Below are 24,709 nucleotides of genomic sequence, written 5' to 3' on the forward strand. Positions count from 1 at the left end.
GCTGCCTTCAGTTAGTTTGTGGGTCTTTCAGCCTTCAGTTTGGTCAGCAGGTAAAAAGCAGCTCAGATGGGTTGAGGTCTGGGGACTGACTTGGCCTTTGAGGCCAGATCAGTTTTGTGGGCATTCGGTTGCAACTTCCATCAGCAGTCTCATCATCAACAAACACAAGTGACCCAGCTCCAATGGCAGCAGGTGGGTGGTGGGGTGGGGGGTGGGGTGCTTTGCCATCACGGATGCAGACTCTACAGCGAGAGAGAGCGCTCAGGGCATCATGGGATAGCCCCCGGCAGTCTAGGCCCATAGCAGCATAACTATGGAACTAATTATAAACCTTCTCAAAAAGGAAGGTTTTAAGCCTACTCTTAAATGACAAGAGGGTGTCTGCTTGTCGGACCCAAATTGGAAGACGGTTCTACAGAAGAGGGGCTGTATAGCTGAAGATTCTGCCTCGCATTGTACTTTTGGATACTCTAGGAACCACAAGTAACGCTGCATTTTGGGAGCGCAGTGCTCCAGTGGGGTGGTAAAGCACTATTAGCTCATTAAGATAAGATGGTGCCTGACCATTAAGAGCTTTGTAAGTGAGGAGGAGGATTTTAAATTCTATTCTGGATTTTACTGGGAGCCAATGCAGAGAAGCTAATACGGGAGTAATATGCTCTCTCTCTTCCAGTCAATACAGCAGCAGCATTCTGAATCAACTAAAGAATGGGATGTCATAAAAGCTCCTTCAGGTGTAATCCCAGAGAGCAGTACACTCTGGAACAGATCCGCCCTCAAGTCGCCAGTCACACCGTTACACGCCGATGCACCAGCTTTGCCCCAGACCTCCCATGTGGCAGATCCAAACCATATATCATATTACTGATCTGGGCCAAATCCAAATCATAGGCATGGATCGTGGATCTGGGCCAGATACAGACCACATGTCATGCTTTATCCACTGGGGGGGCCGTTTATTGGGCCGTTGTGAAGAAAGACACAGGCGCAGATACGTTTAGTGGATCTGCACCAAATCGTGACCTATGTCTGGCCCTGATCCAGCACAGATATATTTTGCTGTTAGGGATGTGTAGGTTTGTCAATATATTTTATCTTAAATCGTGCCATTATCCTGCACTAGTGGGGTGTAAATTAAAATTTCAGCTAAGAAAACCTTCACAAATCTTTAAACACCTTTCATCCAACTATCCCTTCAAATAAAATAGTGTTTCTTTCCTTGACTGATGTCCTATTGGTTTGCACTTGTGAACAATCCTTCCCTGCACTATGTCCCGCCCAGCCATCCTGTTTCAACAGGAAATACATCAAATCAAGAAAGTACGAGTCATTTCTTGGTTTGTTAATGATGAAGGGTGTCATGGAGCCTACTTTCTCCATTCCAAATATGTAATCCCCTTGAGGAAATGTTGATTTGTACTTAATTTTTCTACTCACACAGTTTTTTTGTGGGGGTCACTTTAATTCACTGAACCCACATGACCCTTTAAGAAGAAAGAGTACACTTCCCCTGTAAAATGTTTTCATGGGTCATTTTTTGTTGTAATATTAGTCGGCTCCAAAGAGAGGAGTGTTTACTTGTTTGTCAGCATCACTAACGATATGTATGTTTTGATTCTTCCTCTTGAGAGTGTAAAAAAAGATTAATATTCTGTCAAAGTACAACTGAGTAGCATTTAGCTCAAAACGAGGGGGACTGATGCCACCTGGGTTAAAGTGGTACTAATTTCAGAGACCATCCCTGAGTGACTGCAGACAGCAGGTGACAGGGTATAAATGGTTTTTGTTTGTTTGTTTGTTTGTTTGTTTTTTAATACAGCAAACCAAACATGTTGAGTTCATGTGATGGGCAACACTGTTGTTCTTGGATGTGAACTGGCCAGTGGGACAAAATGAAGATGGATAACATGCACTTAGTGGAAAAAACTAAAACATTTGAGCAGATGAAGCTAAGGCGTGGTGATACATTGGTATTTTACAAATATTGTGATGAGACTAGATTTAATCTGGGATTGCAGATGTTGTCTGACACCATATTGTGATATGGCATAAGTGTTGTCTTTTCCTGATTTTAAAGGCTGCATTACAGTAAACACATGTAATTTTCTGAACTTATTAAATTGTTCTAGCTATTTTATTATTTGGCTCTACCTGCTTGGTCATCATATCCACAATACTTTTGATTATTTAGAGTAAATATCATATGAAAGCACCAATAGTCATCCCTACAACATCAACATATTTGGTCAAAAATACCATGATATTTGATTTTGTCTATCATTCAGCCCTAGATGAAGCTGTGATCTCTTATTGATTTCAATGATTAAATCCACATCAGTTGTGAAGGAGAGAGGCATGAAAGTCAGGAGCTTGGATGGAGAAAGTTTTTAGCCCTCATGGAAATCAAGACATGGCTTGTGCAAAACGGGATTCATCATTAGGAAACAGTTCCTCATGTTTTGTATTAGTGTATGAAGCTATAAAGATCATAACATGGTTTAACGTGACTCCAAAATGCATTGTGGCTTCCAACTTCCTCTTTTCTTGTCTGAGCTGAACAGAGAAGAGGAAGACAAAGACGGATGAGGGAAAGTGAGAGATAAAGCACATTGAATAACTGAGCTTTAATGCCTACATAACACTTGATGGGACAATGTGATGTTATATAAAATTACTTATAAAGTTATTATTTATTACCAGGCATGAAATGATATGAAAATTTAATGTCACAATTATTCTGTCCAACATTATCCTGGCGGTTGGGTGGTGGGGGGGTTAGGATTAGTTAGGGTTAGGTTATAAATAAATACTGGTCTGTACATTGGTGAGCAAGACAGCTTTTTCAAGTCACTTGTGAGGATATTCACATTTATTCCCATTTATAATTATCCTGATAATGGAAATTTACCACAATTCACTTTTTTATGAATGTTTCTTTAATCATGATCCGCCATAAAATCGTCTATTGTCCCATCCCTATTAATTATACCAATAATTATTGCTATCTTGTATCTTTATTTAATGATCGTCACTGTCAAATGAAGACAACTTTATGTCAACTTTTTCGGATCTACAAAAAACAAAACAAACAAACATGATGATGATGCATTTCAGACATTATCCAGCTGGTTCAGAAAAAAAATAATTTGCTCAGACGTCAGAGGATTTTCTCAGTTCCATACAGGACCATAAAATCCTTGAACTGAAGTAAAAACATGAAAATCACCAAAACTGTAATTACCAACGACATGCAGTGGTAGAAAGAGTAATCCAAACTGCTCCTCAAGTAGAAGTACTGTTACTTTGCTGATATTTGACTGCAGTAGATGTAGACTACTGCAGTAGAAATAAAAAGTGTCTCATTTCAAATGTATTAGGAGTAAAAGCGACTGAGTCACTTCTACATAACTGTGTTAAGTGTGATCTTTTCCATGCACTACAAAAAAAACCCTCTTATTTCCACTTGTTTATCTTTAACTTAATGCACCATGATTTGTTCTGAATATCAATCTCAACTGTTTAAGTTTTCCAATTTTGAACTTAAAATCATTCATTGACTGTGTGAGAATTTTTAGTGTTCATTCAACTCAGTATTGGATGTTATTACATAAAATTAAAAAGTTATAGGGAAAAGGAAAATACAAAACTAATAACTATCTTCAGGTTTATTGCTGTTAAAAATAACAAGCTGAAATGAGCATTTATTTGACTCAAAGCATTAAGACTGTGTGGAGGCACAATTACATTATGCCTACACTCCCACTGATATTTACTTAGCCCAGTTCATTGTTGTTTGGCTCATGTTCCCTATTTAGTTATTTAGTTTGTGTGTCTATTGTTTATCATGTATTCTTGTTGTAATGTTATTAAGTTTTTATTTATTCAGTTTTGGGGAATCACGATGTCTAGAAAACATGATAAGCCCAAGTTGGGTGGCTGACAAGGACTAGTTAACGTCAGATCTCATGAATTTCCGCTGAAACGGAGAGAATACTAGCAAAAAAAACTTTGATATTTTGAGAGTGAAATGCCCACAGTATGAATACATTATGATAATACATTTTATTTTGTTGGTAATAGTTGTATAATCGCATTATTACACTCGAGGGTATGCTTGACCGTCATTATTGTTACGACAGTGATGCGGCCAGGAATGAGGTGCTTGCGCTGAGTTCCATTACCAACTCCGTTAGCAACTCTTGTGTAATAATGCTTAAATGTGGAATAAGCACATAATATGGTCTACCTGTTTCTGTTAATAATAATGCACGTGCCTTATTTGCTACTGTCGACAGGCTAACAAACCCTCCAGTGTCAGTAGCCCCTGAACTTCTATCCACCAAGGCCTGCAATGAATTTGCCTCCTTCTTTACTAACAAAATTCAGAAAATAAGACAAACAGTCAATGCCTCTATATCAGGTGCAGGATATGCGTTGTCCCCGTGTCCACTTAAAATCAATTTGAGTAGTATGACATAATTCCATCCAATCAACCATAAAAAACCTGGAGGCAAAGTTACAGTGCTAGTATTACTAGATCTCAGTGCTGCATTTGACACGGTTGACCACAACATATTAATAGACAGACTAGAAAAGTGGTTGGGGCTTTCTGGCACAGTGCTAAACTGGTTTGAATCCTACTTAAAGGACAGAGAGTACTTTGTGTCCATAGGTAATTACACATCTGAGTGGACAAAAATGACATGTGGAGTTCCCCAAGGCTCCATTCTGGGGCCTCTTCTGTTTAACATCTACATGCTCCCGCTAGCTCAGATTATGGAAAACAACAAAATATGCTACCACAGTTATGCAGACGACACACAAATCTACATAACCATATCACCAGGGGACTATGGTCCAGTACAAGCACTGAGTAAGTGCACTGAACAAATCAACAACTGGATGTGCCAGAATTTCCTTCAGTTAAACAAAGACAAAACTGAAGTAATTGTGGATCATATCACTCCAGTTCTCAGATCTTTACACTGGCTTCCTTTGTGTGAAAGAATTGATTTCAAGATATTGCTGTTGGTTTATAAAGCACTAAATGGTTTAGGGCCAAAATACATCTCTGATCTGCTGCTAAATTATGAACCATCCAGACCTCTTAGGTCGTCTGGGACAGGTCTGCTTTCTGTCCCCAGAGTAAAAACTAAACATGGAGAAGCAGTGTTTAGTGTTTATGCTCCACATATCTGGAACAAACTCCCAGAAAACTGTAGATCTGCTGCAACTCTCAGTTCTTTTAAATCACAGCTGAAGACTTTTCTGTTTGCCACTGCCTTCCGTTAAACCACATTAAGGTTTAATATTTTACACTGCACTGTAACTTTTAACTTCCTGTTCTATCTTATTCTCCTTTTAGCTTCTTTTTATTGTTTTTATGTATGTTTTCTTGTGTTGCTTTTATATTGTTTTAATGCCTTTATGCTCTATGTAAAGCACTTTGAATTGCCTTGTCGCTGAAATGTGCTATACAAATAAACTTGCCTTGCCTTGCCTTATTGATACTTTTCCCCTTTTTGCCACACTTATTCCACTTTTTTGCCAGTTGAGTCTAAATGGTCCGCACCACCATGGACCATCTGCTTTTATTCATTGTGCAGCTTTTATTGTGAAATTTGGAAAATGACAAAAAGTAGAACTAATGAAGTAGAATCAGGCTCCTCTTCTCATCTTTGCTGACTGGATAAAATGTAGTGAAGTACAAAACTGAAAAGCGATTCAATTACAGGCACATGAGTAAATGTAATTAGTTACTTCCACCTCTGGCAATATGTTATTATGCTGTAATTATTTGTTTTGTATCATCTTCACAAGTCACTTTGTACTATTTTTATCCATGTCCTGAAGTTTTGCTGAAGCTTATTTACAAAATAGTTTAAGTCAAAGTCGCAAAAACTATAAAATATGTACTGCAACATATTATAGTGCATTAAATCTACTGAAGTCAAGGTAAAAAATAGCTTATTTAAGATCTACAACTACAACATAATACCTCAAAAGAGTGTAAAATGGATGCTTTAAGCAGCAGACAGAGTTGGGAGTTCAATTCTCACAAGTCAAGACTGAGCTGAGCTGAAATGTTTCATTAAGTCAGAAGGCAGCAGAGGATGCGTTTCTTCAAATTTTTTTTTATTTTTCAAGTGACAAAAATGACCCTCTGAATCACATTTCCTCTCATACTGAATCATTCTCACTCAAAATGCCAACCTGCTTATTATACTGCACTGTAATTGTGCACTGTAATTGTGATGTGCTGTTGTCAGAAACCAAAAATAAAAAAGACTAAGACTGTGTTACTCTGCTTTTCCTTTTTCAGAGAACGGGGGAAGTGATAAAAATAAATCATACTAACAACACAACAGTAAGACGGCAGGCATGGTACCACTCGCCTGTAGTAGTATAGATACATTGATTGGAAGATAATCTGTAATATATGATTTATTATTACTTTTATTATTACTTCTTCAGTGACTTTTTGTCACTTTGAAGACTAAATGGTGCAGCATGACGAGATGTTCACTGACTCAACATGAGCAGCTCAGATGGCGCTGACAGGTATTTGTATGGCACTTCAGGCTGAAACTGGGCCAGACTTTCATTCAGGTTTTGGTTAAGAAAGATATTCAATATATTTAACCTCAGTAGGTTGCTGTGCATGACTTCATCCTTCATTCATTCAACCAGTTACATAATTTCACATCGCCTTGCCTCTCCCTCAGGGCCAGAATACATTTAGAAAACAAGCCTATGTTTCAGAATATTAAAAACTGTTCAAAAACCTCATTGTACATGTATTTGACATTCATTTAGGGTTAGGGTTAGGTTAGGGTTAGGGTTATATTTCAGGTGGCAAAGGTACATTTTGGAAATAACTGCAGATAAACTTAGTATTGTCAACAATGCAGAAAGACAAGATACATTTCCTGTGTTCAAAATTAATTTCAAATGAAAGTCTTCTGTGTTTCACCCAAATCTAAGTGGATTATGAACACATTTTTTAAACATACACTGAAGATTAAAAAAAAAAATAATAATAATAATCCCAGTCACCAGGCCTCAATGAACATATTAGCAAACACTGGAAAATCTAAAACATATTTTAACACTGCATAACACTCCATGGGATCTTTGGAAATTATTCCTGAATAATACACTCTAATAATACACTCTGCAAGTCTAAAAAAATAACACAATTTGGGTTATTTAGCAACATGGGCTGTTATAAACCAGCAGGGTTGGGTTAGGGGTTTAATGTTTTCTACCCATAAAAGGATAAAAATGACTACATGATTTGAAGCTACCAAAAAGTGGTTTGAAAAATACAGCCAAAATTCTGGGCTATCAGTATCACTTGGTTTAAATGACTTTTTTTGTTTGATTGACTTCTGCATTAAAAATGAATTAATTAAATTAAATTGTTAAGAAATGATGAAATGATGAAACCAGCACATAATTTCCCAGCCAATTGCTACAAACAAAAAACATATATTTTCACACTGCACACACTGGAAGCTGTGATTATGCCAAAAGGTTTTCAAAACAAATATCGATAAAGCCTCACTTTAAGTTAACACTAACAAACTTTTTTGACTTACATTACTGAACACATATGTAATAATGTTTGAGAAATACCATTAGACCAAAAATTTGCATTCATTTAATCATTCATTTTCCAAACCACTTATCCTCGTAAGGGACAAAGGGGGAAAAAATGCATTTGTTTTTTGTAAAAGATGAAAATAAAAGAGTTCTCTGCTCAAGTAGGGCTGGGTGATTCATTGATTTTATATCAACATCATGATAAGAGACTAGATATCATCATTTTTGGGTTTCAAAACATCATGACATGACCTTTAATGCATTACAAGAAAGGGAAGCAATTATCTGTGCTTACTATTCTGTTGTAAATGTTCTGTTTTTTGCCTGTACCTGCTTGATCATCATATCCACATTACTAATGACTGATTATCAAACATATTTTGTGTGTAACTATCTTATGAAAGCATCAACAGTCATCTCTACAATAGTGATATTTAGGTATCTGGTCAAAGATATTGTAATTTTGATTTTGTTCATATTAAATTGACAGATATTGCAATTGTGATATGATTATATTTATAGTTTCCTGAGGCCGTGATTATCCTAAAGGTCACAATGGGTCATTTCATACAGTGATGTCAAGTTTCAAAAAATGGTCTCACTACAATGAAATTGCTATTTGGGAGTTAACATCATCATACATGAATCAAATGTGGCTCATTAAATCCACAAGAGTCTCAGATTGTTATAGTTCTGCTCCTCTGCTCACCTCATGCAGTATTTTTCCACTCACCCCACCTCTGCTCCACTCTGACTGCCAGCCACACCCATCTCATCAAGGCAACTCCGCTCACCTGCTCCACCCAGCCTGCCACCTCGTCAGCCCAACTCCACTCACCTGCTTTCAATCACTGACTGGCTCAGTATAAAGACCCCTGCTCTCCACACACTCACTGCCAGATTGTTCTTCGCTCTTTCGATGCAAGACTCTCCAGCACTTTATCCCGGACTGATTATCTGTTGCCGACCTTGCCTGCCTTTGACCAGCCTACCCTGCCTGAACCCTGGAAATTGCCTCAGCCTTCCGTCCCTGACCACGAGTTCTGCCTGCACCCTCCTGGTCTCTGTCTGCCTGTCCCGGTGGCTGTTTGGCAAGTTTCTGCCTCATTACAGCAGTGTGAGTTTTCTGTTTGACTTGCCTGTTAGCTGGACTGTGACTTTGATTGTGTTGCCACACTCATCTTGGAGTGTGCATCGTGTGGACCTTTTACCAGCTGGTTTTGTGATCCCTCACCTGGCTCTGGACCCACTGCCGCATCAGAGACATTTGTGTGCTGAACTGTTTACATTGCCTCTGCATTTGCATTTATCTGTTGGAACTACAACTCTCATTAAAAGTAACTTGCAACGATACCTGTGGTCTGCTGTGCTGCTATTGGGTCCTAACCACACCCGTAACACAGATTTCCAGTCAAACCCAATTTCTGCAACTCTACGATGGTTTAGGCCCCAGTCTGCACAAATACTCCATTTTGCAATAAGCCAAAAAAAAAACAAAAAAAAAAAACACCTTTGTACTGCATGGTTTGTGGCCAAAATTGCATGGGATTAGCATAAGGTGGGCATGTCTGCAAAAGGGAGACCCATGGGTGCCCATAGAACCAATTTTCATTCAGATATCTGGAGGTCAGAGGTCAAGCGACATCTTTATTAAGAGATACTTGGTACCAACTGAGTCCTTAGGTCATCTAGTTTCATATAATATCAATATCTTTACTAACCATCCAGTGATTAAAAAAAAAAAAGAGTCACGATACTACCCCTAATGAGTATCCATATTTAGACTAAGAGGGAAACAGTCACATTTCCTAGAGACAACACATGCTGTGTTACCTAACCTGCAATAATAAATGGCTGCTTTTTCTGCTGCAACCATTCATCACAGGACATAATAAAGAAAACTAAGGGCTGCGGTTAGATCCTGACGTCTTTCCCCAGCATTATAGTGAAGAAAATGGAGTTGAATCATATAATATGTAGAGCTGAGACTGTGACACTGTTGACCGGTAACGTGATAATAACACAGGGCTGTCAATAGTCTCCATGCGCTTTGTTTATTGTGGGCGGCGCAACAGGCCTGGGAGTCCAGGCGACTTGACAGTAATGGCTTTCAATTTAAATGCTAAATGAAACTCACAACTATTAGAATGAGGGGTGTGCCATATAACTAGATATTTTGTATATTCTTATCCACCGAAACGACAGAGTAAAAACGTCAAACGCCTACTACTCTATAGGACTATACAAGCTGTTGTCCTGTTGGTGATTTTCATACACAAACGCTGTTAACAAGCAGATGAAAAACGGCGTCAAGTTCACACACAAATACGTCTGATGCCAAGAGCTACATAAACAACAAAGTTATTTATAGCCTACCTGCTAATTCCAGGCTCCCGGCGTGGTTTCGACCTCTTTTATCCACTTTTGTTCTATATTTTATTGTATTATTATTTGTATTGATTTATTTTGGACAAGGGATCCCGTTACAAGCAACGGGACATTTCGACGCACAGTATTCGCTATTTGTGTCTGATAACCAAGCTGCGAAGGTAAACTAAAAGCAGTAAATCATTCACCTGCTGCACTTACTGGCATCCGAGCTTCAAGCGCGTCAAGTCTGCCAGAAGCATTACAACATCCGATTATCGACTTCAAAATAAAATTTTAAAAACAAACATGCTTTTTGTTTTTGTTTGTTTTATTGTGGATAGATAAATAAACAAATATGTCATATAAACATGCCTTTCAACACTAGGAGAGAGAAATAACCTATAGATATCTTTTAAAAAACACAAGTAACAAAACAAAGTGTATAATGATATGAAATGCTAGCATACCCAACAAATATAATACATATAACAAATAAACAATATCATATAGGATAGCATACTATATGCTAATAGAAGATAGAAAATATAAAGGTGTATATTATTGTGTTTAAATGAATGTATTATTTTTACACATCTTTTAAGTAATCCACATTTAAATTAATTGTTATGATACCATGATGGCATTATTTGAATTCGACATAAGACCTTTATAGGATCAAGATTTTAGCTCTCAGCTGAGTTTATGGTTTTAATATTTTCTACTGATAGCATGAAAAACACAAAGTCTCAAAAGCACACTTTGTTTCCAAAACAACTTCACACACTTTAGTAAAATTAGCAGTGGCTAGCAGGAGGCAAAATGGACATGGTGTTGGTTAAATACACTAACATGTTGAATAAATACAAATTCTTTAACTGACTTTAACATTTAAAGAAATAGAACACAGTTGGATCAGTTTGAAAAAAAGTGATTCATAATATGAAAAGACCCAAATGAAATATATATATATATATATATGTATGTATGTATGTATGTAATGATTCAACAGAATATAGGGTTGATTCACTCCAAAAAGTAATTATTGCTCTTTCAAGATTCAAGGTTCAAAGTTGAATTTTATTTGACCCAAATGGGAAATTTTCTCTTGCAGCAACAGTACAACACAGCATAAATCAGAACTCTACTGAAGCACAAAAATAAATAAAAATACTTACAACATTTTTACTTATTTCGAATGAATCCAAGGTAAGTCTACATCAGGTGCAGCTTATAAGAAATAAGAGTACACTACTGAAGTGACAAGGATTCCAGCGAACGAACATGCTGTGCTTTTATTTTGAAGGGAATCGCCGAGCTTCCGGTATCATTCTTTTCGATTCCTGTCTGAACTGACGCCGCTGAGGAGCTTACCTGATCCCTTCACTCCCACCATGCACCGCGGCACCGGGCCTGGCCGGGACAAGGCCATCTATCTGCTGCTGGGATGAACTGACAACACAGGCGGATTAAAACAGAGCCACTCTTTTCTGTACTATTCTGTTCTATTCTACTTAACTCTATTCCAGATACAATGCACTGGAAAATGAATTTGTTAGGGGAGGTTGGCAATTATTATTTATGTATGAATAAAGCATACCTACGTAGATGACAGTGTGTGTGTGTGTGTGTGTGTGTGTGTGTGTGTGTGTGTGTGTGTGTGTGTGTGTGTGTGTGTGTCTGTGTGTGTGTGTGTGTGTGTGTGTGTGTGTGTGTGTGTGTGTGTGTTGTTTTTTTCTTAAATTTATTTTATTTATTTATTCAGCACCTTTCATGCAAACTTGTAGCACAAAGTGCTTCACACTGCTAGATTTAAAGAGTACAAACAAAAAATAAAACAATATACAACAATAAAAATTATGCTAGACTAAAAATTACAACAATTAAAACTATAAAATGTTTAAAACAAGTAAATAAAAGTCAATTGAATAAAAATAAATAAACACAAGGATAAAAATAGATATGAAAACCAATGATTAAACTGAAAAAATTAGGCTGTCACATTACTCCAAAATAAAAGCTAGATTGAAAAGATAGGTACTTTAGCTCCCTTTTAAAAATACCAAGCGAGCTTGCTGTTCTTATATGCAAGGGCAGTGTGTGTGTTCCACAGTTTAGAGGTATGAAAACAGAGAACAGCCTTTATGTGATACCTAAGTAACATTTAAAAGATAAGCTGTGGAGGAGCTTAATGATCTGGCTGGAGGATCAAATGAAAGAAAATCTCTAATGTATGGAGGAGCGAAGTCATTTATAAACAAGGAAAAGATCTTTAAAATCAGTTCTAAAAGATTACGAGTGTAATGCTCATGCAATGTCCCTCTACGTGTTATTACAGTGTGTAAATGTGTGTGTGCATGAGTGTCTTAATTAGCCAAGCAGTCAGATTAATGTGTGTGTGTGTGTGTGTGTGTCTGTGTGTGTGTGACAGCACACATTACTGGCGCATTAGCTGAGCCAGTGGAAGTGCAGGGCTTTAGGAAACAATCAGCTGGAGTCACATTAAGACTTCATTACTACATGCAGTGGGTCAGCAGATTATAACACCGGGATGACCTGCAAGCAAACAGGATCTTAAAAAGTCCCAGGGGTGGGGGATGGAGTTCAAAAGGAGAAAGGGAAACTGTTTTGTTGAATTACAGTGAATGAATGAATGAATGAATGAATGAGGGAATGAATACTGTTTATCTAGTTTCAACTTGTGGCACACTGTTTGAAATAAGAGTTCACTTCTGAATAGGTTTAGTACACAAATGTGCCTCGATTACTGGACCTCAAGGTAATTATATATTCAATAAAATGAAAACATCATCAGGCCACTGGCCCAGAAGGTGGTGCTGTTTCACACATTAACCAGCAATAATTTTGATGCACTGTCTGTCACTGATGAGAAACAGTTTTTTGATTTTCTCGGTGTATGCAGGTACTCAGTGGAAATGACAATAAATAAATCTTGAATCCTGAATCTTGAATAACCTGTCAAGCATATTTTCAAACACTTTTGAACTGCCAGCCTTTATATTATTGGCTTGGCAGGGGAAACATTTACTTTGATGACAGTTCACATTATATACTACAAGACGTTGTTATTCACACTTCACACTTCACTTCACTTTATTGTCAGACTAGTCTGAAATTTGCCTTGCACTTTGATAGCTCCATTTACAAACATTTAATATGACATTATACAAACAGAGCATCACGTAATTACATAATTATAATTACATGACATTATATAAAAAGAACATCACATAATAACCAAAGACAATATTCATAGCCCTTTAGGATTGACTGATGCACAAAAGAGTGCTTCAGTCTATTATTCCAAAATGGAAGCAAAGAAACACACACACACACACACACACACACACACACACATATTTATATATGTGTTTTTGTTTTTTTTGTTTTTCCTTTGGTGAAGCACTGCTGCTTCACCTGCTGTCTCAGAGAAACCTCCTCTGGTGTGTGTGTGTGTGTGTGTGTGAGTGTGTATGTGTGTGTGTGTGGGTGTGTGTGTGAGAGAGAGAGAGAGAGAGAGAGAGAGAGAGAGAGAGAGAGAGAGAGAGAGAGAGAGTGTATGTGTGGCAGTTATACAAGCAGGTTGATGGATGGCTCAGCTGTTGGGTTGGCAGGGCAGCAGCAGGCAGGGCCTGGCCTAATAAGGTGATGGGTCCTTGGGGAAACAGGCCCAGGCCTCGGTGGCCTGTACATGTCCCTTCTGAGCCTGAACACCACATCCTACTCCAGGGGTCAGAGGTGTAGGCAGGCATTGGGGTCACCAGGTCAAATGATCAGGTTGGGTTGGTGTGTGTGTATGCAGCTCAGCACATTGAAAGGGGCAAGAGTCTCCAAGGGAATGATGAAGCCTCTTGGATAAGGGGCGAAACGTCTTCTAGACATATAACTAAGTCCAACTTACCTGATTGAATTTCTGTGACATGCCTGGACGAATGAGGATATGCGCAGACATCCTTGCACAATGCCTGCTGTTAAAAATGTTTTTTTTTTTTTTTTTTTTTTTTTTTTTTTTAATGTTGGTGTAGAACCATTAGTGCTTGCTTTGAATTAAAAAAAATGCACCAGGTGTGTTTTTATTTAACAAGTTCACTCATATCATCAGCCTAAAATATAAAGTGGGGCTGCAATACCTGATCTCATGAAATATTATCTACAGTATCAGTATATTTTAGTTCAGTGGTTTCAACAGAGTCTGGTTGAGATCCCACAGATTCACCCTATTTTCCCAATGAAATTGATCAATCAGTGGAGGAATGAATGAATGAATGAATCAGGCAATCAATCAGTCAACCAGCCAGTCAACCAGTCAGTCAGTCATGACAATATGTTGTCTAACTTTGATGTTTCCAATCTCTTCCAATAATTTTAAAGTAAAATTTTAAAATTAAAGTCTGTTATTTATTATCTTTTCCTGTCTATGCTCTGCCCACCAGATGATTCAGCACTGAATCTCTTGAGTACAGTGAGACAGATGGCTGTCATGATTGTATGAATTCCTCTTCAGAACTGTGTCACTGCCCATCAATTTAACGTCAGGCATCATGACTTGGCAACTAATTATTTATCCTCTTGAGCTATCGCTTGATTGATACATAATACACTGAAGATCAATCTGTGTTACTGGAGGAGGCTTGGCTTTAGGCCTTGACATGCCTTTGGTCCTCTAGGTGTTTAAAAACCAGACCACTGGTGTGTGTGTGTTTGTGTGTGTGTGTGTGTGTGTGTGTGTGTGTGAGAGAGAGAGAGAGAGAGAGAGAGAGAGAGAGAGAGAGAGAGAGAGAGAGAGAGAGAGGTGGGAAGCTACTAAGCAGAGAGAATGAGATCAACATAGCGCAAAAGAGAGATGGTGGCAACATTAGACTGACACTGAAGCAACAAACAGCTGTCAGCGGCAAATTGTGTAATTGGATGTGTGTGTGTGTGTGTGTGTGTGTGTGTGTGTGTGTGTGTGTGTGTGTGTGCGTGTGTGTGTGTGTAGGCTTCTTTAGCTGCGCAGATGTGTTAAGTAGACATAACCGCATTAACATACAGTAAGATTTGATGCAGACACTTGTGTGCCTACATGCACATGCACACACACATACACACAAACACAGACATACACAGAGAAGGGGAACTCAGCAGGTTTAAAACATTACATATCCATAAAAGGCAGTTTGAATTGTATTCAGTGTATTATATATCAGTGTATTTTTTAATACACTGATGGACCTCTTTATATAGGATTTATAAAGGATTTTTATTCTACCAAAATGTTTTCTTTTGCACTGGTCACCTAATAAATATACAAACAATAACACATAAACACACTTGCACTGGAGTTGTGTTGTCTGAAGGATGGTATTACACGACCAAAGAATAAATAAATAAATCCAAATAGTTAAATACAGCCACCTCTGGACAGTCTCTACTTGATTCCAACCTTGTTACAACCTCGGTCTCCAAGGGTGTTCATCTGAATTTGAACAGGAAAAGCTCAATTTCTTAATGGTCCCAATGATTTGTATAAGTTTTAATACTGTAATGGAATACCTCTGAGATGTTCATATTTAGTTGACCACTCATTTTTCAACTGAGGAAACCTTTATCATTTGCTGCACAGAACAGAATACATGACGCTCAGTGGATCTAAATGCTAGAAAATGATCACCACACTATAGTTCGAAAAATATGTCTATTTTTCACATAAGAGTTATTGTTCCTCTTTTGTCTGAAAAGAGAAACAGTAACTCTCAAATGATCACCACAGTTGATATCAAATAGCACTTAGATAATTGGTGTCATTGTGGCACAGCCGGATGTTTACAATGAAGACATAATTATAAGGCAACATTCAAACGATGGTTATAAAATTTTAACATTTCCAAAAGATTTTTTCCCCTAAATAGTTCAAGATTTCATAACTGCCATCTGGTCATTTTTGCCAGTGCACAATAAGAATTTAAAAAAAAAAAAAAAAAAACTTGCACAAAGTTGATTTTCCATAAAAGTCCCCATAGACATCCACTAATTTTACTCTGTTTAGCCCAGTTTTAGCACTCAAAGTCAGCCCCTAAAGGTGGCTTCAGATATAGTGTAGGTGGAATATCTCCTCTCGCTTTCTGTACTGTCTCAGTAAAGAAAATGTGTGATTTTTCTTTTCACTATTATTGTTAATTGTTGCTGTCCTCCATTGACCCAATCCCATCTAGTTTCAGGTCAAGTGAATGTGGACAAACAGTTGGATGGAGGAACTGACAGCTGAATCGATGCAATTCAATCGGCAGAGCTGGCACTGGAGATCGGAGGACCTGGCATTGCAGCACTAAATATAGCAACAAACTGGTCACCCGTGCATACCCCCTCCCCTCTCACACACACACACATACACACATATGAGTTACTTAACTGGCTCAAGTTTCAATGGAGGAACACCATCTTCACCCAGAGCTCTTGTCACAGAAAACACAGCTGGAGACTCCAAAACATATCAACATCCACAAAATTAAAAAAAATAAAAATAAAAATAAAAATCTGCAAAAGTAAAATGTAAGACGAATCATCCAACAATACAATCTATATATGTTCATCTGCAATAGAATGGCAAATGCTTTTTTTGGTAGCGTAATCAATAGTCCGGCCACTGCAAATCTGCATTCATATCCTTAAGAGTGTTATTTGTTTAAATTACCAGCATGAGACTCAAACACTTAAAAGCTTGATGGAGCTGAATGGGCTTTTGTCTTTTGCATAGTTATGATATTGTCATACAGATTACAGTGACTATGGAAGGTTACAAATGACAAATGACAAATGTCATTGTAAAAAAACAAAGGAGTTATTAAATGCTGGGTTACCCTAAAACTTTGGCTAAGGTTAAGCAAATAGATACAAAATAACTTGATTACAGTTAGGTTAAGTAAAAAACACTTCACTCACAGTGGAAAACCTCACATGAATTGGGTATCAAATGCATTTGTTGTAGTTGAAAGTTAAGCTTATATCTCCCTATTTGCTCCACTAACATCCACACCTTACTTTTCACTGCCCTATTTCAGTATTGAACTGCTGTCTTTTTCTTCTGTGTAATTGCTTCATTGTGGGGAAACAGACTTTTCTCAGACTTTGGGCACTGAGCACGCTATTTGTACTTCTCAAAATACAAATAGTGTCTAAATGCAACTAAATCAGCCAAAGAGTTGGATAACATAGACATGGAAATCTGGGACGTTAATAGCACTATACCATATCACAACATCAGTGATTTATACACTGCAGTGTACAACCAAACATAAACCTCACTTCCCATTGGCAAACGATCACTGACTCCATCTCTTCATTCAGGCCAGGCCTTTCCACTCCACCCCTTTTCACTGTGTGACAAACTTAACATATAGTCACACACACCAACAGAGTCGCCTTACAAATGCCTGCAGCTATTTGTGGGTTCCACAGACAACCATGTTTCTTCCCCACTCTGGCTGAGGCCCGCAGCTGGTCCTGGGGTCCAGGAAAAGTGTGAGGATTCCAAAGAGGGTGTGAGCATGCTGGATCTCAGATTTAAAAGAGGTGCTTACATTTGCCCTTGAGTTTTGGAGTTGAGGAGTTGTATGTGCAGGCTGCAGTTTGTCTCTCTGAAAGATGCCATCCATTTTCTGAACTGTAGTCACTTCAAAACATTGTGTCACTTTTCAGCACATTCCATGTGTTACATCTATGTATTCATTTTCAATCCACCACATCCATTTTCTAAAGACAAATCTTTCACTGGGATAAAGTAACACAAGATACATGATCCCTAACTTGTGCAGGAAACTGGATATGTTGAAAATGACATTTAATTTTCCACAGGGGCCTGCTCACCTCAACACCACCCATGAATCTGGATTCAAACTTCTTCACAGCCCATAGACTCACTTCATAGACTCACCTCTTTGTCTCCTCTTATTTTCTGCCTGTGGTTTTTGCATATATAATCTGATTGAAATGTAAATTTAAGCATCACAAATGTATACTATGGAAAACAGTCAGTGGCCAAGACTAAGGCTGGTCCTGGCAGCTTCTATGTGTGAATGCGTGAATCCATGTAACCCTCAAGCTCTCCCTCAGGCCTCAGCAATAAACATGCAGGGTCTGAAATTAACAATTGAGTAACAAGTACCGTTAAAATGTATCTTTATATTTGGCCAGCAATTTTTGCAACAACATGTGAATGTCTTGGTAACAAATAATCTTCTGTCTTTGTGGTTCTCAAAGTCTGAAGTGTTTCAAAATGCTTTCTTGAAATTGAAGATCTTTATGTGAGCAGGTTAGGCTGATAGATTTCTGTGATACATATGTGTGCGTGCATGCATACACACACACATATACACACACACAGGCCTACTGTGCAAACTGTGCAGGCAGTGAAGGCACTGGTGTGACAGCTGCATCTCCTTTCCGTCCCTCTCTCCTCCTCTCTGTCTACCACAAGGAGCCGAAACTTCCTCACTTCCTCCAACAGGACACCCAGGCCTAAAACCAACACAATGCACAATCAGTAGAGAGCATTCCCCCTTCATACACTGTGTAATTCTCCACGTTGGGTGTCAGTCCCCTTTGGTGAATCAATTTGAGAAGTGAATCAGTTCTTCTGACAAGAGCTGAGATCCCTCAAAGCGCAGCACAAAGAAGCCAGTGAAGAGCAGTGTCCCCCTTTGGCAGAGCTGCAGGCTATCTTGAGGAAGAGGCTGATGACTCTGCAGAGGGCAGAATGGCACCGAAGGTGCAGGAAGGAGAGAGCCAGGAAGTGTGCTTTGTTCTTAGCCAATCCCTTTGGCTTCACCAAATCGCTGCTGGGGCAGAAGCGAGATGGCGACTTGGTCTGCTTGAAGGAGGAATTAGCTCTGCACATGCAGGACACCTACAGCGATCCCAACAGGCAGATTGAGCTGGGTCATTGTGACATCCTTGTAGACCCTCCACCTCCCACTAAGGACTTTGACATCAGAGAGCCACTTCTGAAGGAAGTCCAGGAGATTGTGAGGAAGGCAAGATCGGGAAGGTGGTGCAGCGGTGGAGATTTGCTGAAGGGGTCTGGATCCCTAAAGAAGAAGATTCATAGAAGATTGACCAATTCAGGATGATCTCACTGCTGTACGCGGAAGGCAAGATCGTCTTCAGCTTACTTGCAAGGCAGCTGTTTGACTTCCTCTCCAGCAACAACTACATAGACACATCGGTGCAAAAGGAAGGGATCTCTGGAGTGCCAGGGTGCCTTGAACACACTGGAGTGGTGACTCAGCTCATCAGAGAAGCACACGAGAACAAGGGGGACCTCACAGTACTGTGGTCACACATTCAGGGATCCGCCAGCCACCAATCAGGGCCTTCATGGATGACTTGACAGTCACCACAGAGTCTGTGCCAGGCTGCAGGTGGATCCTCCAAGGGATGGAAAAGCTCATCTGGTGAGCTCGGATGAGTTTCAAACCGGGTGGAAGTGGAATTCCCAGGTTGCCGTGCTGAATACTGAGTCCCGATTGCACCACAAAGACCTAGTCGTTCAGTCATTTTATGAAAAAACCTAGGACAAATTGCAAGAGAGGCAAACTCAACTGATTTTGTATCCTCAGTATGTCCTGAGTGAGGGAAAAAAAACTATATATATTATAACCTTTTAATTCACTGTTATGTAGTAACCTTTTAATTCAAGGTTACTATATATATATATAGTAACCTTTTAATTCACTGTTTAAATATCTGTTCTGGCATTTATTCCTTATATTCCTTATTAGTGCATATCAGATCAGATAATGTGTGATATGCATGTGTAAACAGAATAATTCAAAGAACTTGTAATTGACTTTTTTTCTTGTCTTTGTGTGTGTGTAATCAACTTGTGAATTTTTATAGTGATATCTGAAAGTAAAATTTTGAACCCCTTTCAATTGTGTGTTAAAAAGGGCGTTTTTTGGTATTATATGGTCATATATAGGTGATTTTCAAAACTTTCCACCACTGGGATTTCTTGGCACTTTTTTTCCCCTCACTTACTGAGGATACAAAATCAGTTGAGTTTACTTCTCTTGCATTCTGTCCTAGGTTGACCCCAATTTTGGCCTAAAGTTACTGGACTATAGTGGGCATCGTGGCCCATGGTTGAGAGGGCATGGGATTGTCCCCACCACCTGGTAAAAGGAGTGCAAGGGGAAAGAGAAGCGGAGGCAGATTCAGCAGATTCAGGGACATTAGAGCACATCTTGAGGTCCTGCCCAACAGCACTTGGTCAGGGCCGTTACACCATAATCAGGTGCTGAAGCCAATTGCAGAAGCCATCAGCAAAGGAATCAGCAGCTGCAGTCGAGTGTGCAACACCAACCGCACAAAGGCAGGAGAGCAGCCAAGGGCAGGGCACAAGAAGGTGGCAGCAGGGATCCTGGCAATGGCCCAAGATTGGCAGTTCTCAGTGGACCTGGGGAACCAGTTGAAATTCCCGCAGCACATCGTCAACACCACCATGAGGCCAGATATCCTTCTGGTCTCAGAGAGAACCAAGAACATCATTATTATAGAGCTGACAGTGCCATGGGATGACCGCTTGGGGGAGGCGCATGAAAGGAAGAGGACCAAATACAAACATCTGGTGACCAACTGTTGAGTGCAGGGCTGAAGGAGTGATGCATGCCCATCGAAGTAGGCTGTAGATGATTTGTAGGACACTCACTCCACAAAGCTCTCAGTGCTCTGGACATCATAAGAGGAGCAAGGAGCATAGCCATCAAGAACATCACTGAAGCAGCTGAGAAAGCCTCGAGATGTCTCTGGATCCTGAGGGAAGATCCATGGGGACAAGTGAATGCCACCTGAACACACGCCACGGCCTGATAAACCATGGCAGGGTTGCCTGGGAGAGGGTGTCTGATGTTGAAAGACCCGAAACACCCAATGATCCCAGGTCACATCACTGATGATGTGTTCAGGCTAGTATCAGAAGATGTATTACAGAACTTCTGTGGTTCATGGCAAACCTTCACACAAAGTTTCATGATGGTTTGTAAATCTGCTTGGAGGTTGTTTTTTTTTCTGACAATTCCTGCCTATTGCTACACTTCATGAATCTGTTCTTTCTTGCCCCATTGACCAACCTATGACCAACCTTTCCACCAAGTTTCATACATATTTGTTCATAATTTTTACAAATATCCTGCCAACAAACAAGAGTTTGCAGAGTTGAGTACTAAAGTAGTAGAGCAGAGAAGAATAGAGTGGAAAAGTTTTGTATGATACGGAAGGGTGGAGTAGAGCTGAGTTACAGAAATGGAGATCTCCTGCACAGCTGTGTAATTTCTTTGGGTGCTGCTGGTCAAGCACAGAGGAACAAAGTTCTAGTATATAATCTCTTCTATATAAACTATCTAACTATAAATGGAGGAATCTCTGTGTGCATGTATTTGATTTTCTCCACAGCTGTTCATTGAATTGACTTCAAACTTGACAAGTGTATTGATGAGGATGCAAGGGAGGGCACTATTGAGCATCAAGTTCTTTGGATGAGCAGTTCTCCAGAATTGAACCAAAATCTCTCTGCTGTTGCTGTAGCTGGAAGTAACTGTACCGCTTTTTTAACCTGAGTCAAGCCAGCCAGCGATAGTAAGAGCAAACCAGAAACTCTGTCCAGAAAGTCCTGGACAGGTGTATTGCTGAGGAGCCCAGGAAATGCAGTGTCAACAGTAAAGTTGTTTGAATGTGCAGTTCTGCAAAAGGCTGCAAGTAGTAGGTATTCAGCAGGTTCAGCAGGTATTTCTGCCACTGTATGTGTAAATCAGATATCCTGAGATAACGTTTGTGAATTGAATTGCCCTTTGTGGGATAAATAAAATTTTCTGACCTGACCTGACCTGAATAGTAATACAGAAGACCAAGCAATTACCTGATTCCAAATAGGCATGTTTTGAACGGGCACTGAAAACCATTCAGCCAATCAACTTTATACTTATTGCTGAGGACCCAAGGAAATGCAGTTTCAAGTGTGAAGTTGTTGGATTTGCAGGAAACTGCAAGCAGTAATACTGGGGGTCAAACAGTTGTCTTTTTCCGAACAGGCACATATTTTACTTTAAAATGTTAAAAGACAAAATGACAAGCAAAGTGTCATATATTGCTTAATCGGGCTTGCTTGAGTTGAGTTGAGTTGAGCTGAGTTGAGTTGAATTGAGCTGAAACTGAGTTGAACACACCATCACGTAAATATTACGTATCAATTATCATTGTATACAGTTGTCCATAAAGAATTCAACCCCTTATTTTTGTATATTGAGTGAAGACACAATCTCCAAGGCACTCCTTTTAGAATTAAGTTGAGAAGCCTTTAATTGAGTCATTGAGCACGTTTACATGCAGACCTTATTCCTGTATTAACCGGAATATTCGCAATATTCCGGTTGCGCACGTGTCATGTAAACACGCACCGAACCCGATTAAGGTCATATTCCGGTTGGAGAGAATTCCGAATAAGCCCCCTGGAATATTCCTGTTCCAACCGGAATATTGGGGCATGTAACCACCTTAGTCGGAAAACTCCCCGAACCGGAATATTCAGTCACGACTGCGCATGCTCGACTCACAAGGCGTCTGTGGCGTCTTTGTTGCTATGGTTACCTGCAAGCGGGGAAAACGGCATGGCGAACAGCAGCAAGAGCCAGGAGACTGCAGTCCACCCTCAGCTAATGAAAGACTTAAATATCACAGAGGATATCGATGGGAGAAAACATAGAAATAGCGACAGAAGAAGAAGAAAAAGTAGAAGAAGACGAGGAAGAAGACTTCTTCGTCTGTTTTTCCGGCAGACCAGACGCCTATACGCGTGCTGCTGCCCCCCGCGGCTGAGTGTCGCATTACGTCAGAGAGTGGAATACGCCGAAACACGGGGGCATGCCAAGTAACATGTAAACGGAATATTCCAGTTGCCGCGGCGCAGTTACCTTAACCGGAATATTGAGCCGAACCGGAATATGGTGTGCATGTAAACGTACTCATTAGTGCATAGCATTACAGATTAAAAATTGTCATGTTGCATGCTAGCCTTCCTCAAGGTTCTTAACTTTCTCTCTAAGAGATGAGTGCTTTGAATGTATTTCTCTTTCACTGCTCCTTTGAATCCAAACAGCAAAGCTCTGACTGAGCACACTAAAGGTCGGATTATGGTTCTGCATACGTGAAGCTTACGGGGGTTGTGCAAAGTTTACGGGGGTTGTGCGACTGCTGCAGAGACTTGTAACTACGCGGACCCTACGTAGCCCCCACGCAGGCCCCCCATACACAACAAGAGCTATGATTGGTCCGCCGAACTACATCATTTCCGGCATTTCGCCCCTCCGGTGTCACATTGTGTTGTTGTGCCGGCAGCATCATTTTTAAAAGAACTGCTGTTGTGATTGCATCCCGACTCGTCGGCTGATTTCAAATTGTTTGGAAAGTTTGGATCATGCTGGATCTGGATCTACTGCTGCTCCTTTTAAAAATGGCGCTGCTGGCACAACAACAGGAAGAGTAGCAACCATACGCCACAGGGTCTAAGTAGGTCTGCAGAAAAAAAAAAAACGCGGCCCATAGCGTTTTTTGGCGGAGAATTGCTTAGCGTTTAACGCAGAGGTATATTGGGCACACACCATCTGCGTGGCAACTGCGTGTGCGTTGCGTCGAATGTCTGCAGAACCATAATCCGGCCTTAAGGCAAAGGCAGGGCTCCCTCTCCAGGCCAATTTCAAGTGTTTATCAGGCGGAACAGGATTGTACTTCACACTGTGTCCGCCATCCATGCTCTCTCACCCCCTTTCCGCCATCCCCAGTTCACACCCTGTTCTCGGTTACATAACTGTCCTTACTGCCTGCCCCTCCCCCACCCCTACCCCCACACTGGGGCAGCTGCAGGGTCTGGGGCTGTTCAGCTCTGGGGGTAGGGATACAGGGGGATATGATGACAGGCTAAATTGGGAGCCTGGATCTCTGCCAAAGCAGTATACGAGCTGAGGAAATAACTGGTCTGAATGGGAAGAGGACATAGTTGTTTTCACTGTGCAATAACACTTCTGTGAATTTTGCGCCATTATAAATTGGTGTGATTGCAGTTTTAAGTATTCATTAAAAAAGTTAGTTTCAGACATAACAAAGAACATAAAAACACAGTTTACTCACATGCAGATTTGCCATTACATCACTGTTTTATTTAATTTAAAGTTTATTTGACAGGGACAGATACATGCATGCACATATGGGAGATAAAAGGTCCATAATACATCCCTGTTCAAGTTTAATGTATTTATGATGGGAGGGAATCAGCCCCATCTAGACCTAGTGGATCTGGAATGGGTTGGATTTAATTACTTAGTTTTATATGGGTTTGGGTTCAAAACTGTCATTTGAAAATACTTTATTTTAAACTTATTCAAAGCAAACAGCAATACTGAGCTTTAGATATCTTGGGTTGACAAATATCTGCACTTCCTGAGCTTTCTTCAGCTTTGGGTGAAAATTTTATGAGCTCAGGTCCAACAGGCCAGGCATTTTCTGCTCAAATCAGGCATTTTCATTCCCCTTCCTCTTAAGGTCAATTTATTCTTTTATGTCAAAAGGTTTTTTGTGAGCCGGCAGTGGCTGCTGGTTTAGCTTAAGTGCTACTTCTGTGTTTTGCAAGTGGATTTTCTCTAAGAGAAAAGATAGCATCATGCTGGTTTTTGTGTCTCTTCAATCACCTGGA

At 39.8% G+C, this 24,709-nt stretch overlaps 1 protein-coding gene and 1 pseudogene across 1 annotated transcript in view; one reads left to right on the forward strand and one right to left on the reverse strand.

The window, feature by feature from the left end:
* The window catches only part of klc3 (kinesin light chain 3), a 25,564-nt gene extending 15,352 nt beyond the window's left edge, over nucleotides 1-10,212 (reverse strand). The window contains exon 1 of the mRNA XM_030066898.1: nucleotides 9,982-10,212. The gene's annotated coding sequence lies outside the window, so the exon portion shown is untranslated. The remainder of the gene's footprint in view (nucleotides 1-9,981) is intronic.
* The window catches only part of LOC115370460 (uncharacterized), a 23,298-nt pseudogene extending 2,478 nt beyond the window's left edge, over nucleotides 1-20,820 (forward strand).
* Nucleotides 20,821-24,709: the final 3,889 nt, after the last annotated feature.

The sequence above is a fragment of the Myripristis murdjan genome, chromosome 13, assembly GCF_902150065.1.
Source record: "Myripristis murdjan chromosome 13, fMyrMur1.1, whole genome shotgun sequence".
Lineage (NCBI taxonomy): Eukaryota > Metazoa > Chordata > Actinopteri > Holocentriformes > Holocentridae > Myripristis > Myripristis murdjan.